A 16,682-nucleotide genomic window follows, 5' to 3' on the forward strand; every position below is an offset into this window, starting at 1 on the left:
ACTATTATGAAGTCTCTGCAATAAGTAAAAGTTTAATCCTTGAAGCAAAAGAAACAGCATTGAAAAAAATGAAAAAAATATAAAAGAAAGGTCCAAGGCTCTGAGCATTAATGGCTAGGGAGGTCAGACATGATTAAAAACTCAAAGAGTTGTTTCCCTAGTCACATGCTTATGGTGTTCTTGTGTCTAGTAATCCTTGAGACAAAACATTTAAAGTCGAGATCAATTGCAATTAACAGAGTATGCCAAAGGCTTTGAGCACCACTGTCTGGGAGTAACTGAAAAAATATATATATATATATTTCAGAACTTAAAAAGAGTTCCCTAGTTAAGTGCTTGTGGTGTTTCTGTGTCAAGTAAGGCTTAAGACAAAACATTTAAAGTCACGGCTAGGCTCAAGGTGCAAAGCACCAAAGAAAAAAAGAATAAAAAAAAATTGTTGTGTTCAAGGGTTAAATTGAGTTATAAAAGATCAGAGAATTCATAATATTATCCGGATTCTAATTCCGAATGACAGTGACATCCTTCCGATTCAAAGGAGAGTGAGATGCCAAAACTATTCAAGATTGTAGTTGTAAACCCCACTATAAGAAGAGACCTGAGCTTAATCGAACTCTCATTCTCATGCAAATTCACATCCTAAGCCTATATTAGTTTTGGTTGCTTGAGGACAAGCAACAATTAAAGTTTGGTGTTGTCATCTATGAGCATCTTTCCTATCTTTTTCTAGTGAATTTGCATTTAATTTGTTGAGTTTAATCATGAATTAATTATCTTTTAGCCACCATGGATGCTACTTTGAGTCTTGTGTAATTCTGTTTATTTTAGGTAGCATTCGGCTGGATTTGATGGATTTTCTGCAGCATAAGAATTAAAGGAGATGACAGCAAGGAGCGACGCGTGCGCATACCTGACGCGTGCGCGTGATTTGAAGATTTCCATGGCAACGCGTGCACGTACCTGACGCGTACGCGTGACACACAAAGAAGACCATCGACACGTACGCGTGACTGACGCGTGCGCGTGACATACGCCACATGCAGAAAATGCTGGGGGCGATTTCTGGTCTGTGTTGACCCAGTTTTCAGCCCAGAAAACACAGACTAGAAGCTACAGAACGGACGAAACAAGTGGTCCCCATCCATCAATTGAAGACTTGCTGATAATTTAATTAATTCTGATTTAAATTCAAATATGATTTTAGGAAAAGATATCTTTTTAGTTTTAAAATTTAGATTTTAAATTTATTAGGATTAGATATAAACGAAACTTCGCTGAGACGTCCCAACATTATTCCAACATTAGTTAACTTTTCATTCCACCTCAGCCCATTTTACAATCCTAGTTTACTTCTCTGAACCATGAGCAACTAAACCTCCATTGTTAAGGTTAGGAGTTCTGTCTAATTGTATGGATTGATTTTTTTGTTTTCTCTATTTTAATTCATGTATGGATTTACAATTTAAGAATTGTTTTCGTTCTTTATCTTATGAAATTTGGTAGAACGGAAGTATGACCCTCTTTTTAATTGATTTCTTGTATAACTTGGAAAAGCTCTTTACTTGAACAATAGCTTGAAAGCAATTTCTCCTAAATTCTAATTATCTGAACTTAACGGAATACGTGACATATAATCCTTTTATATTTGGGTAATTAGAGTTTTTGTGGCATAATAACTAGAATTAAACTTCACCCTCTAATTGGAATTAATTGACCAAGGAATTGGCACTTGATGAGAATTAGAGGAGACTAGAAAGGTCTAAGGAATTAGGGTCGAGTCACATACAGTTTGCCATGAATTAAATCTTACATGATTAAAATAGTTAGTGAGAAAAGTCAATCTGGAAAAATAGATAACTCTAAAACCTTAACTGTTTTCTCTATATTTTATTCCCAACTTATTTACTTGCCTATCTTTTAACTCTGAATTTACTATTTAATGTTTTTTTGGATTCTCAAACACTATTTTCTGCTTGCTGACTAACCTAATCACCCAATTATTGTTGCTTGATCCATCAATCCTCGTGGGATCGACCCTCACTCACCTGAGGTATCCTCAGGTGAGTGAGGGTCGATCCCACGAGGATTGATGGATCAAGCAACAATAATTAAGTGATAGGCTTAGTTAGACAAGCATAAAATAATGTTTGAGAAGTTAAAAACATTAAACAGTAAATTGAGAGTTTGAAGACAGGCAGGTGAATAAGTTGGGAATAAAATATGGAGAAAGCAGTTAAGGTTTCACAGTTATCTATTTTTCCGAATTAACTTTTCTTACTAACTATTTTAATCATGTAAGATTTAATTTATGGCAAACTATATGTGACTAGACCCTAATTCCTTAGACCTTTCTAGTCTCCTCTAATTCTCATCAAGTGCCAATTCCTTGGTCAATTAATTCCAATTAGAGGGTGAAGTTTAATTCTAGTTATTATGCCACAAAAACTCTAATTACCCAAATATAAAAGGATTATATGTCACGTATTCCGTTAAGTTCAGATAATTAGAATTTAGGAGAAATTGTTTTCAAGCTATTGTTCAAGTAAAGAGCTTTTCCAAGTTATACAAGAAATCAATTAGAAAGAGGGTCATACTTCCGTTCTACCGAATTTCATAAGATAAAGAATGAAAACAATTCTTAAATTGTAAATCCATACATGAATTAAAATAGAAAAAATAATAATTCTAGAAATTTTCAGCAATGTTTAATAGTACATAATTTGCTTTGGATTAGAAGGCCCAAAACTGGCATCCAACACCAGCCTCCTGCCCTCTTCTAGGCGTCCAGCGCCCACAGAGTAGAGACCAGTGTCCAAATGCCCAGAGTGGACCCCCTAGCCAGCGTTCAATGCCCTAGGAGCCTTATAGCACGTAGATCTCATTAAAGCTCCGCCCAAACACTCACCAAGTGGTCCCCACAAGTGTATTTTAGCACTAGAATGATTGTTTTACCCTTACTAATTAGTTTAGTATTTAAAGTAGAATATCACTCTTTGTTAAGGAACTTTCGCCTATCTTTCAGCATATTTTTGTTTTACACTTTGTATTTTCTTTCAGTATGATTTTCGAAGCCTCCTAGGTTGGGGGAGTAGCCCGCTGAGTCCTATGAATTAATAAAAGTATTACTGTTTCTTCTTCGATCCATGTGTGATTAATTCTAAGATGTATATTCGTACTTCAAAATGGTGAATAGGATGATCAGTGACAATCAGCTTTGTTCATCACACTAAGATGAACGTGCCTGACAAACACCCTCGTCTACTTAGGTTCGTATGAATACTTCATTGGAAAGCATGAACCACCAGCTTGATTATACATCTCTCAGAAGGTTAATCCACGACTTTGTTGGGAACTTCTCGAGACACCAGTTCAGCCGATTTACGGGGATATTAGGGTCTCTATGGTAGAGGCTAGAACACAAAGATGCATCATTCTTTGATCCGGAAGATTCAACCTTGTTTGTGGCATTTTTTGTAGGATCATTAAGGAGAATGGACTGTACGAGCTTCACCCTCAAGCAGAGATGGATCTACACTAATCCTGAGGTTCAGATCTGGAGGAGTATTGACGACCTCTCAATAAAGGCGTTAATCTCTTACAGCCTGCCATTGAAGAGATCACTCACAAGCAAAGAAGACAGTAATACTAGAATTAATTCAAAAAGACAACGCAACTCCAATCCTTAACCCTATTCCTATTACTGATTCCCTTCTAATATACAAAGTATTTGATTTTATTAGTTACATGTCTTCATAGTTTAGATCTCACAAATCCAACAACTTCTAATTTCGCTTGACTAAGACCTGCAAAATAACCATAGCTTGCTTCAAACCACAATCCTCGTGGGATCGACCCTGACTCGCTCAGGTATTACTTGGACGACCTAGTGCACTTGCTGATATAGTTATACAAAGGTGTGGGATTCGTGCACCACTGGGTCTTGTGATGCATGCTTCCCTATACTGGTAATCTTATGGAAAGCCTTTTGAACAATGACAATATTGTCTTGGATCAATCTTCTACTCATGAACGTACTCTGGATAGGAGATACAATCTTTTTCATGATGTCTCGGAGGCTAGCCACCATCACCTTTGATATGATTTTATACACATAATTGCAGCAGCTTATGGGCCTCAAGTGATTGAGGGTTTCTGCCTACCTGACTTTTGGAATAAGAACAACTTGAGTCTCATTAATCTCTTTGGGAATGTAGCCTTCTTCAAAAAAATTTTTAACAACTACACATATGTCTTCTTTAATGGTACCCCAATACTTTTGATAAAATTGACTACGAAGACCGTCGGGCTCGGAAGCTCTAGTACCATCCAAGCTAAAGGCAGCCTGTTTAATTTTCTCTTTAGTGACTTCTTTTATAAGGAATAGCTTTGATCCACTCATTCATGTTTGTGGTATCCTTTGAAGTATAAAACCCCGAATAGTACTCCTTAATCAATCTCAAGATGTCTTGCTGGTTCTGAACCCAGTTGCTTTCATTATTTTTCAACTTGTCCATGCAATTTCTATCCCTCTTTTATATAGTTGATGCATGAAAAAAACTCATATTACGATCTCCCCACTTAAGCTATTTGATTCTTTCCCTTTACGCCCAAAACATTTCTTCCTGACTCCATAGCTCTTTGATTTTTTGCTTTGCCTCGTTCATTTGGTTTTGTTGAGTAACAGTGCAGGGAGAATTTTGGAGTTGTTGAATCTTGAGTTGCCATCTCGCTATCTCCTTGCCTGCTCTTCTGAAACTTGATCTGTTCCATTTCTTCAGCTTCTTGATGCAATTTTTTGTTTTATTTATCACCTGCTCCAACTGCCTCCATTTCTATCCTTCTTAGACCACCCTTCCTTGATCACCAGATTGCATTCCTCTTTGTCATCCCAATAGGCTTCATATCTAAATAATCTTGGGACTTTTGAACTTGGTTTAAGATTGAGTAGAATCGGGTAGTGGTCAGATGAAATAGCTAGTAAGGTAGTGAGCGTGGCATGGCTGAAAATTTGCCTCTATTTGCAATTTTTAACACCTTAACTTTGAGCACCTCATGATCGTACTAAAAATTTAAGCGTTACTTACCTCTAACCCATTTTATTTTATCTTATCTTTATTTAATATTGATCCTTCGCAAATACGAATCGAAATTTTAATCAAGAAAACGAAAGGTTTTTACTTTAAAAATCTTAATCACAAAAATATATATACACACATAGCAATATATATATATAGACTTATTACAAGATTCTCAAATACAAATTCTACCCCTCTAACAATCAAAGACAATAAATGGCGAGGGGAAAGTCTAAGGCTAAAATAACTACAGAAAATACGGATACATATTTTCACATATAGCTCCAATGTTCAGTTGCGGCTCCGCGCCAAGGATTCCTGAACCTGTTGCCGAAAGAAAAATCTGTAGAGGGTGAGAATGTCATCCTCGCTTGTTCTCAGCAGAGAAAGTGAATACCGTAAAAATATTAAACGAAATGCGAATAATTGACTTTACTCGATAAAACTATTCTTTTATCAAGCCTTTGAAAATACATTTTAATTTTACTTTAGACAATTAATTACTTTCATTAAATTTTCTGAACTTGATACAAAATTCATTCATAGCATTAATTCATAATCTCTTTAATACATAAACTAATAGTACCAGAGACCCAATTTAAAACACAAGCAAGGCAGAATAAGATAACCAGCATAATCACAAAGAAAATATAACAAGCAAAACATAACCAAATACAAATGCGCAAACAATATGATGCATGTCTGTCCTAGACAGGCCATGAGCTCATGCGTCGGTTGTCTAACCGCAACCCGATGTTACTCAGGGCGAACCCCAAATATGGTTTCTTTACCATGTCAGTTAGGCACAATTATCATCATGGGCGAACCCAGGTCAGTCAGGATATATTGGCATCAGGGTAAGAAATAGGCTATTAGTTAGGTGAACATTCCCACATTAGTAATCTCAGGCTATCAGTTAGGCGGGCACTTTGGCATTAGCAGTTTGGCACAAAGGCCCATTCAATCAAGGAATATTCTATCAGTTAGGCGAACTTTCCTGCATTAGCAATCTCATGCTATCAGTTAGGCAGGCACTTCTGCATTAGCACTTTTCATTCTCTTTCTCGTTATTATACCTCCACATCACCAATTACATACACACACCTCCGCATCACCAAATAATCAATCACTCTTATCTCCACATCAGCCCTTCTGTCTTAGCATTAAAACATTTAATTTCCAAATACCCAAACTTCTTTAACTTTTAATCAAGATAAAAATCATCTTCTTAATAATGAAACTCAATTCCTAACTTAAAACAAAATCTTTTTTCAATAGATTGAACTTAAAACATTATAGTTTTCTTAATAAATCGTACTGAAAACAAGAGTCTTTTTTTAATAAATCGAAATCAATTGATACGATTCTTAAATCAAATTTTGTTTTAAATAATACTTTAAACAAGCCTCGAAATTTTATAAAAATCTCTACAGCACTTCCTTTAAAATTCGAGCTTTGCAACCCTTCAAGGGTCCTTACCGAACCATTTTCAATTCTCAAAAATCCTTCTTGATAATGCAAACAAATCAAATTCAATATTATAAAGCCATTTTCAATTCTCAAAGATCACTTCCAATAAATCAAATGTTTAATACAAAAACCCTTTTCTCAATTATGAGTAAATATGTAAACCAAATCTTTTTCTAACATAGAGTTACTTCTCAAAATAAGCTTGTAAATCAGGTTTCCAAAATAAAATTACTTTTTCGTATATTTTTACAAGAATTTGGATAGAACATCTTCTTAAAAATAGACTTCACCACCCTCACGACTCCCTCACTTCCATCATTCCTTAACTTAACTCAATTCAAACTAGTACTCAATTCATACATCCTTTTACCAAAGCATGCACATAATTTATTTACAGCCACAATTTTGACAATTCTCAAACATTCAGAAGATCAAACACATATTTATCAAATTCATGTATTTTCAGAATCACAAATCCAATACAAATTCGTCATTCAATCAGTGCAGACAATCATAAATTATTTGCAATTACTCATTAAACTTTTGAGTATTCATAAATTAAAAACTTATAATTTTAGAAACGAATCCCCTACCTCCGTACGAAATTCACAAAAACTCTGAAAAAACTTTTTAACCGAGCTATTGAAGAGAAAAACATTAGAAATCGTCTGTGCCTCCTAGAACTCCAATTGGCCGAACTCAAGGGCAAGGAGAGCTACACCGCTGTCAATTTTTACCTAACAAAAGTGATGCCAACATATAAAGGAGAATGATACAAACACTTTTACTGGATTAAATTTTTTATTAGAATTACGAATTTTAAAAAATCGAAGCCGGAAATCATGGAGGTGTCATGGCTCTCCTTCAAGGACACTCGGTCTCTCTCACTTTCATGCTCTTTCTAAGTTTTAGTTCGGTGATGATATTGAATATAATAAAAGGCATGATGGTGTTTATTTGAGGATTTGTGGTGTTAAGGCTTAGGTGTCATGATAACATATATGTATACATGCATTAAGTCCACGATTCAAATTTCCTTCCCTTTGTTCTCTTTATGTCTCGTGCCTCCTTTCTTTTCTTTTGCTTCCAAATGGCTTTAGCCAATTCTTTCTTTTCTTTTTTTCTGGAACTTTAATAAAATAATAATAATAATAATAATTCTTTTATATATTTTTTACAATATCTTATTATAATAAAAATAATTTAAAAAGTCTAATTAATTTTAAATTTATAATATCATAAAATTTAATTTAATTACCTTTTAAAAAAATAATTTTTTAAATAAGATTATCAAATATAATAAATTATAAATAATTCAATATTTAAATTTTTAAAAGCACGGGCTATTATATTCTACCTACCTTACAAAATTTTTTGTTCTCAAAAATTAATATAAAATGGAATAGACTCATATAAACTCCACTTTCAAAAATACAAAGAAAAGAAATAGAAAGGTTTGGCACGTTCGATTTTTTTTAATGTGAAAGAAATCATATCTTATGAAGGTAACAGAAAAGGTGTAGTGTGATGCGGAGATTTAGAAAGATGTTTAAGATTAAACTCTAACAAGGATGTCCAAAACAATGATACGTAAATAGCAATAAGGATGAATGTTCCAAAAGATTCAAGCAACGCATAGGAACATACTCAAACAAGGATATGCATGAACAATAAGGTATGATTCGAATATAAATCAATCATATTCAAGAAGAAAGTTCGAAAAAAGAATTTTCACCAAGCCATCAAGGAAGAGATTCACATTAGCACGAATAAGAATTATATGTGAAACGAAGCCAACCCCTAAAACTTAACTTCTAATGTTCCAAAATCCCGTAATTCGCATTACCTGTTACTTCTATTTCATCCATGATAACTGGTAAATGGATTTTTTATGGTTTAGAATTTCACAATAAATTCTCGTTGCTAGTATAGTTTCTAAACCAACAAAGAATCCTTTCATACAAAAATTTAGTTGTCACTAAAGAAAATCCAATAAAACTAAACCGAAGTATTTAAATCTCGGGTCGTCTCTCAAAGAATTGCAGGAAAGTGTAGTTTATTATTGGTTGTGGAAAAGTATCTTTTTGGGTTTTTGAAATAAGGAATAAGGAAATAAAATGGCAAGAAATTAAATTAATAACTAAGAAAGCTCTTAGCAAGGTATGAAAATTAGAAGTCCTATCCTAGTTATCCTTATCAATTGTGATGAGAATTGTCCATTACTCTCACTTAGATAACCTCTAACTATGAAGGAAAGTCAAGTGGATAAATCAATTTGATTCCTCAAGTCCTAGTCAACTCCTAAGGAAAGACTAGCTTTAGAGGGATCCAAATCAACTAGCAAATTTCAATTATCAATTAATAAAGGAGTTTGACAGCTCAAAAGTCTCCAATTACTCAACTAAAGCCAAAAGGAGGGAAATCTATACTAAAATCCAATCAAGCATTCTATCAAACACTTGGAAGGCATAATATAAAAACATAGAAAACTAGTAAGGAATATTAAATCCAAACGACCAATTGCAAACATAAATGACTCACAAATAATAGAAGAAGCAATAAATATGAAATACCTCAACTTGCATTAATAAGAAGTTGAATCTAACATGGAGTTCATAAACCAAATTGGAGAATAAATAAATCAACAAGAGAAATAAATAAACTAGAATGCTAGAGCAAATAAGAGTAGAAGAGAAACTAAATTGAAATAGAGTAGAAATCTATAATTGAAAATAGCTAAACCTAAGAATCCTAAAACCTAGAGAGAGGAGAAAGCCTCTCTCTCTCTAGAAACTACATCTAAACCTAAAATTATGTGAATGAAAGTTGTCTCAATGAATGAATCAATATGATTCCCCCACTCTGCAGCCTCTAATCTGTGTTTTTTAGGCTTGAAACTAGGCCAAAAATAACTCAGAAATCGCTCCCAGGGTTTTTCTGCAATTTCTGCACGTGGCGCATGTCACGCGTACGCCTCATCCACGCATACGCGTCGCTTGGTGAAAATCCTTATCATGCGTACGCGTCAGTTACGCATACGCGTCGCTCGTCTTCTGCGCCAGTCACGCGCACGCGTCATCCACGCGTACGCGTTGCTGCCAGCTTCTCAAAACTACATTTTCTTGCGTTCCTTCCACTTTTACATGCTTCCTTTCCATCCTCTAAGTCATTCCTGCCATACAAAGCCTGAAAACATTTAACACACAGATCATGGCATCGAATGATAATAAAGGATAATTAAAATTGACAATTTAAGAGCCTAGGAAACATGTTTTTAACTATATCCAGAATTCAGAAGGAAAATGTAAAACACGCAATTTATATGCATAAGTATGAGAATAATAGATAAAATCCACTCAATCCAATACAAAATAAACCGTAAAATAGCAGTTTATCAATAACCCATTAGTGTTCCCATATACATTAGTCATTAGAATTAAGTTGGCCAGACTTAATACCATGAGGAATGCACCGGTTGACTAGCAGCATTAATCAATAGACAGTCACGCATATAAACTCTAAACTTTTGTCATTAAGACAAGTCCAATCGTATGACAGACATTCAGAGTATGTAATGAAGTATAGTCAGTCCATTCCCAAGGCTCTAATAGGAATGAACTACTCTGACACTATAATGTAACACCCTAACTTTTAGCACCTCATGATTGTACCTAAAAGTTTAGGCATTTCTTACCTCTAACCCATTTTATTTTATCTTATCTGTATTTAATATTGAGCCTTCGCAAATACGAATCGAAATTTTAAACAAGAAATCAAAAGAAGACTTTATTTTATAACACTTAACCACAAAAGTATGTATATTCACATATCTTTATATACATAGACTTATTCCAAGATTCTCAAATACAAGTCCTACCCCTCTAAAAATCAAATACAATAAATGGCAAGGGGAAAGTCTAAGGCTAAACCAACTACAGAAAATACGGATACATATTTACACATATAGCTCCGATGTTCAGTTGCGGCTCCGTGCCAAGGATTCCTGAACCTGTTGTTGAAAGGGTAATCTACAGGGGGTAAGAACGTCATCCTCGCATGTTCTAAGTAGGGAAAGTGAATGCCGTAAAAGTAATGAACGAAATGCGAATAATTGACTTTACTCGATACAACTATTCTTTTATCAAGTCTTTGAATATACTTTTTAATTTACTTTAGACAATTAATTGCTTTTTTTTAAAAATTTATGAACTGAAAACGAAACTCATTGATAACATTAATTCATAATCTCTTTAATACATAAACTAATAGTACCAGAGACCCAATTGAACACACAAGCAAGGCAGAATAAGACAACCAGCATAATCACAGAAAAAATATAACAAGCAAAACACCACCAAACACAAATGCACAAACAATATGATGCATGTCTGTCCTAGACAGGCCATGAGCTCATGCGTCGGTTGTCTACCCGAAACACAACATTACTCGGGGAGAACTGATAAACCACTATTTTATGGTTTATATTGTGTTTAATTGTGTGGTTTTATCATGATCCTTACCCACTTATTCATTAAATTAGCATGAAATTATAATTCCTTCCTGAATTTATAACATGTTTAAAAACTGCTTCCTAGAGACTTTAATTATGTAATTTTAATTCTCCTTTATTCCATTCGATGCCATGATCTGTGTGTTGAGTGTTTCAGACTTTATAGGGGTATGAACGAGTTGGTGATTGGAAAGGAAGCTGGCAAAAATGGAAGGAACACAAGAATTTGAGGAGATAACCAGCGAGAAGTGACGCGATCGCATGGCTCACGCGACCGCACGAAGGATAGCAAATCGCAGTGACGCGGCCGCATGGCTCACGCGACCGCACGGATTGGAAAAGCTAAGGCGACGCGGTAGCGTGGACGACGCGACCGCGTGGCAAGGAAAAATGCGAATGACGCGTCCGCATGGATGACGCGATCGCGTGACATGTGCAATCTGCATAATCTGCAGAATTCGCTGGGGGCGATTTTGGACCTTATTTCGACCCAGTTTTCGGCCCAGAACAGCAGACTAGAGCCAGAGAATATGCAGAAACAAAAGACAATATTCATTCTACACAGTTTTCAGTTTTAGATCTAGTTTTACTCCTTTAGGTTTCTTTCTCTAGGTTTAAGAATTTTAATTTTGAATTGGTCTAAGCATTGGAACATTGAGAAGAGTTATTTCCTCATCAAGAATTCGTCATTCTAGTTCGTTTTCTTAACTTGGTTTTATTCTTCCATGTTCTTTGCTTTGTTCAATTTTGTCATTTGAATACTTTCATGATTATTTAGTACAAGGATTATTTCTTCCATTTTAATTTATTTTCCATTCCAATAATTATGTCTTCTTTTAATTCCCTTTCATGTGTTATGGATTTATTATTTACAATGAGTGAGTAGTTCCCTCATTTGATAGGGAGTTGATTGAAAGGAACTCTTGAGTTGGAAGGATTGAAAGAAAATTTGTAATTGGGTTAACTGTTGGATTGTTATCTAATCACTAACACTAATCCCTTTGAACTAAGTGGGTTGCAACTCGTGAACAGATCTAGCATTCCAACTTATTTGACTTTCCTTTACCTAGTAAAGGATAACTAAACCGAACAACCATTAATTATAAATTAATCTTGAAATCATCTCATCAATGATAGAGATTCCAACTAATCAACTCCCAGTCAAGGCTTTTATTCATATTATTTGAATTTTCTCAATTTAATTTTCCACCTACTTAACTCAACTTCTTGGAACATCTGATTAATAAAATAGCACACCTTTCTACAACTCGTTGGGAGACGACCTGGGACTTAAACTCCCAGTAATTTTTAAATTAAACTCTCTGTGACATATTTCTAAATTGATAGGCAGATTTTTGGTGAGTTAAGAACTATACTTGCAACATAACTATTTTAATAATTTTTAATTCACCAACTTCTGTGTCTCATCAATTTTTGGCGCCGTTGCTGGGGAGTTGCAATAGAGTGCTAAAGTTATTAATTAGAATTTATTTATTTGCATTTTATTTTATTTTGCTACTATGAGCTGCATGTTTCTTTCGTCAAATGACGTGTTCACTTCCTGATCCGCGCTTGCTAATATTCGATCCTGAAATTGAAAGGACTATTTCACGAATAAGGCGAGAACAGCGTCGGTTAGTCAGCTCTGAGGGCGGATCTAAAAGTGAACTTGAGGAAGAAACCAGCGCCCGTTCTACTGATTCGGTTGTTTTACGTGCAGAAGACATGGCAGCTAGGAGAGTTACCATCCAGGAGGAAGGAGTCCCTAATTTTACAATGCAACCGTTTCAAGCGCATCATCCAGCGGTAGCTACAGATTTTGAAACAAAGACCGCACTGCTAAATTTGATGCCCAAGTTTCATGGCCTACCTGCTCAAGAGCTTATCAAGCACTTGAGAGATTTCCAGGCAGCCTGTTCTACTGTCAGGCTTGATGGTATTGATGAAACTTCAATTTTGCTGAAAGCTTTCCCGTTTTCTCTTGAGGAAAAAGCAAGAGAGTGGTACTACACTCAACCTCTAGCAAATGTATCCAACTGGGATACACTCAGAAAGGAGTTTTTGGAGAAATTCTTTCTATCTGAAGTTACTGATAAACTGAGGAAGGATATTTTCACAATTGTTCAGGATGACAATGAGACTCTCTTTGAATACTGGGAGCGCTTCAATAATCTTCTGGAAGCATGCCCCCACCACATGATTGACAAGATAGTGTTACTTAGCTATATCACACAGGGCATGAGGCCCCAAGATAAGACCACATTGGAAAGTGCTAGCAATGGGTCTATGAAGAAGTACAAGACCACTGATGAAGCTTGGCAATTGATCAGTGATTTAGCTGAATCAACTAGGAACCACAGACAAAAGCAAGGCCGTTCAAAAGCCGTTGCAGAAGTATCCTCTAGCAGAGAGACTACGGCTCTAGCTCAGAGTATATGTGAGATGACCAACTTGCTGAAACAGATGCAATTAAATCAATAACAGGCTCAGCAAGCTCAAGCTCCTCCACCACAGCAAAACCAACAACTAGTCCCACAAAGAATTTGCAGAATCTGTGCTGATTATAGCCATTACACTGATGAATGCCCGCAGCTCCAACAAGAAGACAACATGGTGGCATCCATTCATAACTTCTATGACTGCCCCAACCAAGGGTACAATCAAAGTGGAAATAATAACCATGGATGGCAGAAATATTCAAAACCAAGAACCAAGAACAATCAACAGCAGACCTCTCAATTTACTCATTCTTCTTTATCTCCTAATGAAGAGCTACTACAATCTTTTGAGCGAAGACAACAGACCATGGAAAGTAACATCATGAATAGTATTAATGTCAGTCTGAATGGTCTCACCTCTACTTTGCAAGCTCTTATGTCACAGATTGGAGCAACACAAAATTCCAGTAACCAACCTTCAAGCTCCACTGGAAGCCCCTCTCAACCATTACCCAATCCAAAGGGAGGCATTAATGCCATCACCCTAAGGTCTGGAACCACACTGCAGGAGAGGAATCAGGAGGAACCAAGCCTACCAGAACACACCTCAGCTGAAGAGGTAGTAGAAATAGAAGATGTTGAAGAGGAAGAGGACATACAGGACATAGCTGAAGAAGAAATAGCTCAACCACAGAAGGAAGCACCAAAAGGCACAGACACCACAGAGAACACTACTCCGATTCCATTTCCACAACTTGCAAGGAAGCCCAGGAAGCAGCTGAAATCCGACCCCAAAATGGTAGAAATATTCAAAAAGGTTGAGGTAACTGTTCCTCTTTTTGATGTTATTCAGCAGGTACCTAAATATGCAAAGTTTCTAAAAGACTTATGTATCCATAAAGACAAAATTAATGAATTAGAAACTATTCCTTTAGGTAGTTCTATATCTGCTTTAATGGGAGGATTACCTAAAAAATGTAGTGATCCAGTTCCTTGTATAGTTAGCTGTACTATTAGTGGTGTAGTAATTTATAATTGCATGTGTGATTTAGGAGCATGTGTCAGTATAATGCCTTTGTCTATATATGATATTTTGAGGCTCCCTCCCTTAAAAAGGTCGGCAGCTCGTTTTATGTTAGCAGATAAAAGCATTATTACAGTGGCTGGAGTTGCTGAAGATGTTTTGGAACATTAAGGGGCTTACATTTCCCACTAATTTTTATATCTTGGAGATGCCCCATAATAATTCAGATAAGCCATCATCAATCCTACTTGGAAGACCATTCCTGAAGACATCAAAATTCAAATTGGATGCTTTTTCAGGAACATACTCCTTTGAAATAGATGGCCGCATAGTAATCTTCATTCTGAATGGAGTCATTGACAACCCCCCAGAAGATCATTCTATCTTCCAGTGTGATGTCATAGATGAAAGTGTAGCTGAAGTTCACAAGGAAGAGTTTGAAGAGAGACACACTGGACAAGGTCCATGTGTGGGGACCCTTTTAACTGACAATGAGGGCACTTCGCCATTTTCACAAGCTCCAGATAATCCAGAGCCTGCCCATGATCAAAAGTTAGAATTGAAACCCCTCCCTCCACATCTCAAATATGCTTATCTTGAAGATGAGCAGAGGTTCCCAGTTATCATTGCAAGGGAATTTACTTCTCAACAAGAAGAGCAGTTACTTGATGTGCTGAGGAAGCATAAGAAGGCAATTGGGTGGAGCTTGGCAGACATAGTAGGCATCAACCCTCAAGTATGTGAGCACAGGATATTTTTAGAAGAGGGAGCAAGACCTGTCCGTCAACCCCAAAGAAGATTGAATCCCACCATCTTGGAAGTTGTCAAAAAGGAAGTGACCAGACTATTGGAAGCCGGTATCATATATCCCATTTCAGACAGTGAATGGGTAAGCCCAGTACAAGTGGTGCCCAAGAAGTCTGGAGTCACTACAGTAAAGAATGAGCATGGAGAGCTCATAGCAACTAGAGTTCAGAATGCTTGGAGAGTCTGCATTGATTACAGGCGTCTCAACCAAGCTACCTGTAAGGATCACTACCCACTTCCATTCATTGATCAAATGATGGATCGCCTGTCAGGTAAATCACATTATTGCTTTTTAGATAGTTACACAGGTTATTTCCAGATTCATATAGCTCCTAAGGATTAGGAAAAGACTACTTTTACATGTCTTTTTGGGACTTATGCTTACAAGAGAATGCCCTTTGGCTTGTGTAATGCACCAGCTACCTTCCAAAGGTGTATGATGAGTCTTTTCTCTGATCTTATTGAGGACTGTATGGAAGTTTTTATGGACGATTTTAGCGTTTATGGTGATTCTTTTAGCCTTTGCTTAGATGGATTATCTAGAGTATTAGATAGATGTGTTAATACAAAACTTGTATTGAATTTCGAAAAATGTTACTTTATGGTAAAACAAGGGATTGTATTAGGACATGTGGTATCTAATAATGGAATTTCTGTAGACCCAGCAAAGGTGAATGTTATTTCTAGTCTACCTTACCACTCTTCTGTGAGGGAAGTCCATTCGTTCCTTGGCCATGCAGGGTTTTACAGGAGATTTATTAAGGACTTTAGTAAGGTCGCACTTCCCTTATCCAGATTACTGCAGAAGGATATTGAGTTCGAGTTCAGTGAGGATTGCAAACAAGCGTTTGATAAGCTGAAGACTGCTCTGACTCAAGCTCCAATTGTGAGAGGACCAGACTGGAGCCATCCGTTTGAAATCATGTGCGATGCTTCCAACCATGCAGTAGGAGCAGCGCTGGCTCAGCGTGAAGGTAAGGATCCTTTCGTTATTGCCTATGCGTCTAAGACTTTAGACACTGCCCAGTCCAACTATACTACTACTGAGAAAGAGCTTCTTGCTATTGTTTTTGCTCTGGATAAATTTTGAGCTTATTTACTTGGTACTAGAGTAGTAGTCTATTCGGACTATGCAGCTTTAAAGTATCTATTAGCTAAAAAGGAGTCTAAACCAAGACTTATGCGTTGGATCTGCTGTTACAAGAATTTGATTTAGAAATAAAGGATAGGAGTGGTAATCAGAATTTAGTGGCAGACCACTTGAGTCGCCTTGAGCATATTAAGGATGATTCTACTCCTATAGATGATAATTTTCCTTTTGATAACCTGCAAGCAGTATCTGAGGTAGTCCCTTGGTA

This window comes from Arachis hypogaea, chromosome 14, assembly GCF_003086295.3.
Source record: "Arachis hypogaea cultivar Tifrunner chromosome 14, arahy.Tifrunner.gnm2.J5K5, whole genome shotgun sequence".
Lineage (NCBI taxonomy): Eukaryota > Viridiplantae > Streptophyta > Magnoliopsida > Fabales > Fabaceae > Arachis > Arachis hypogaea.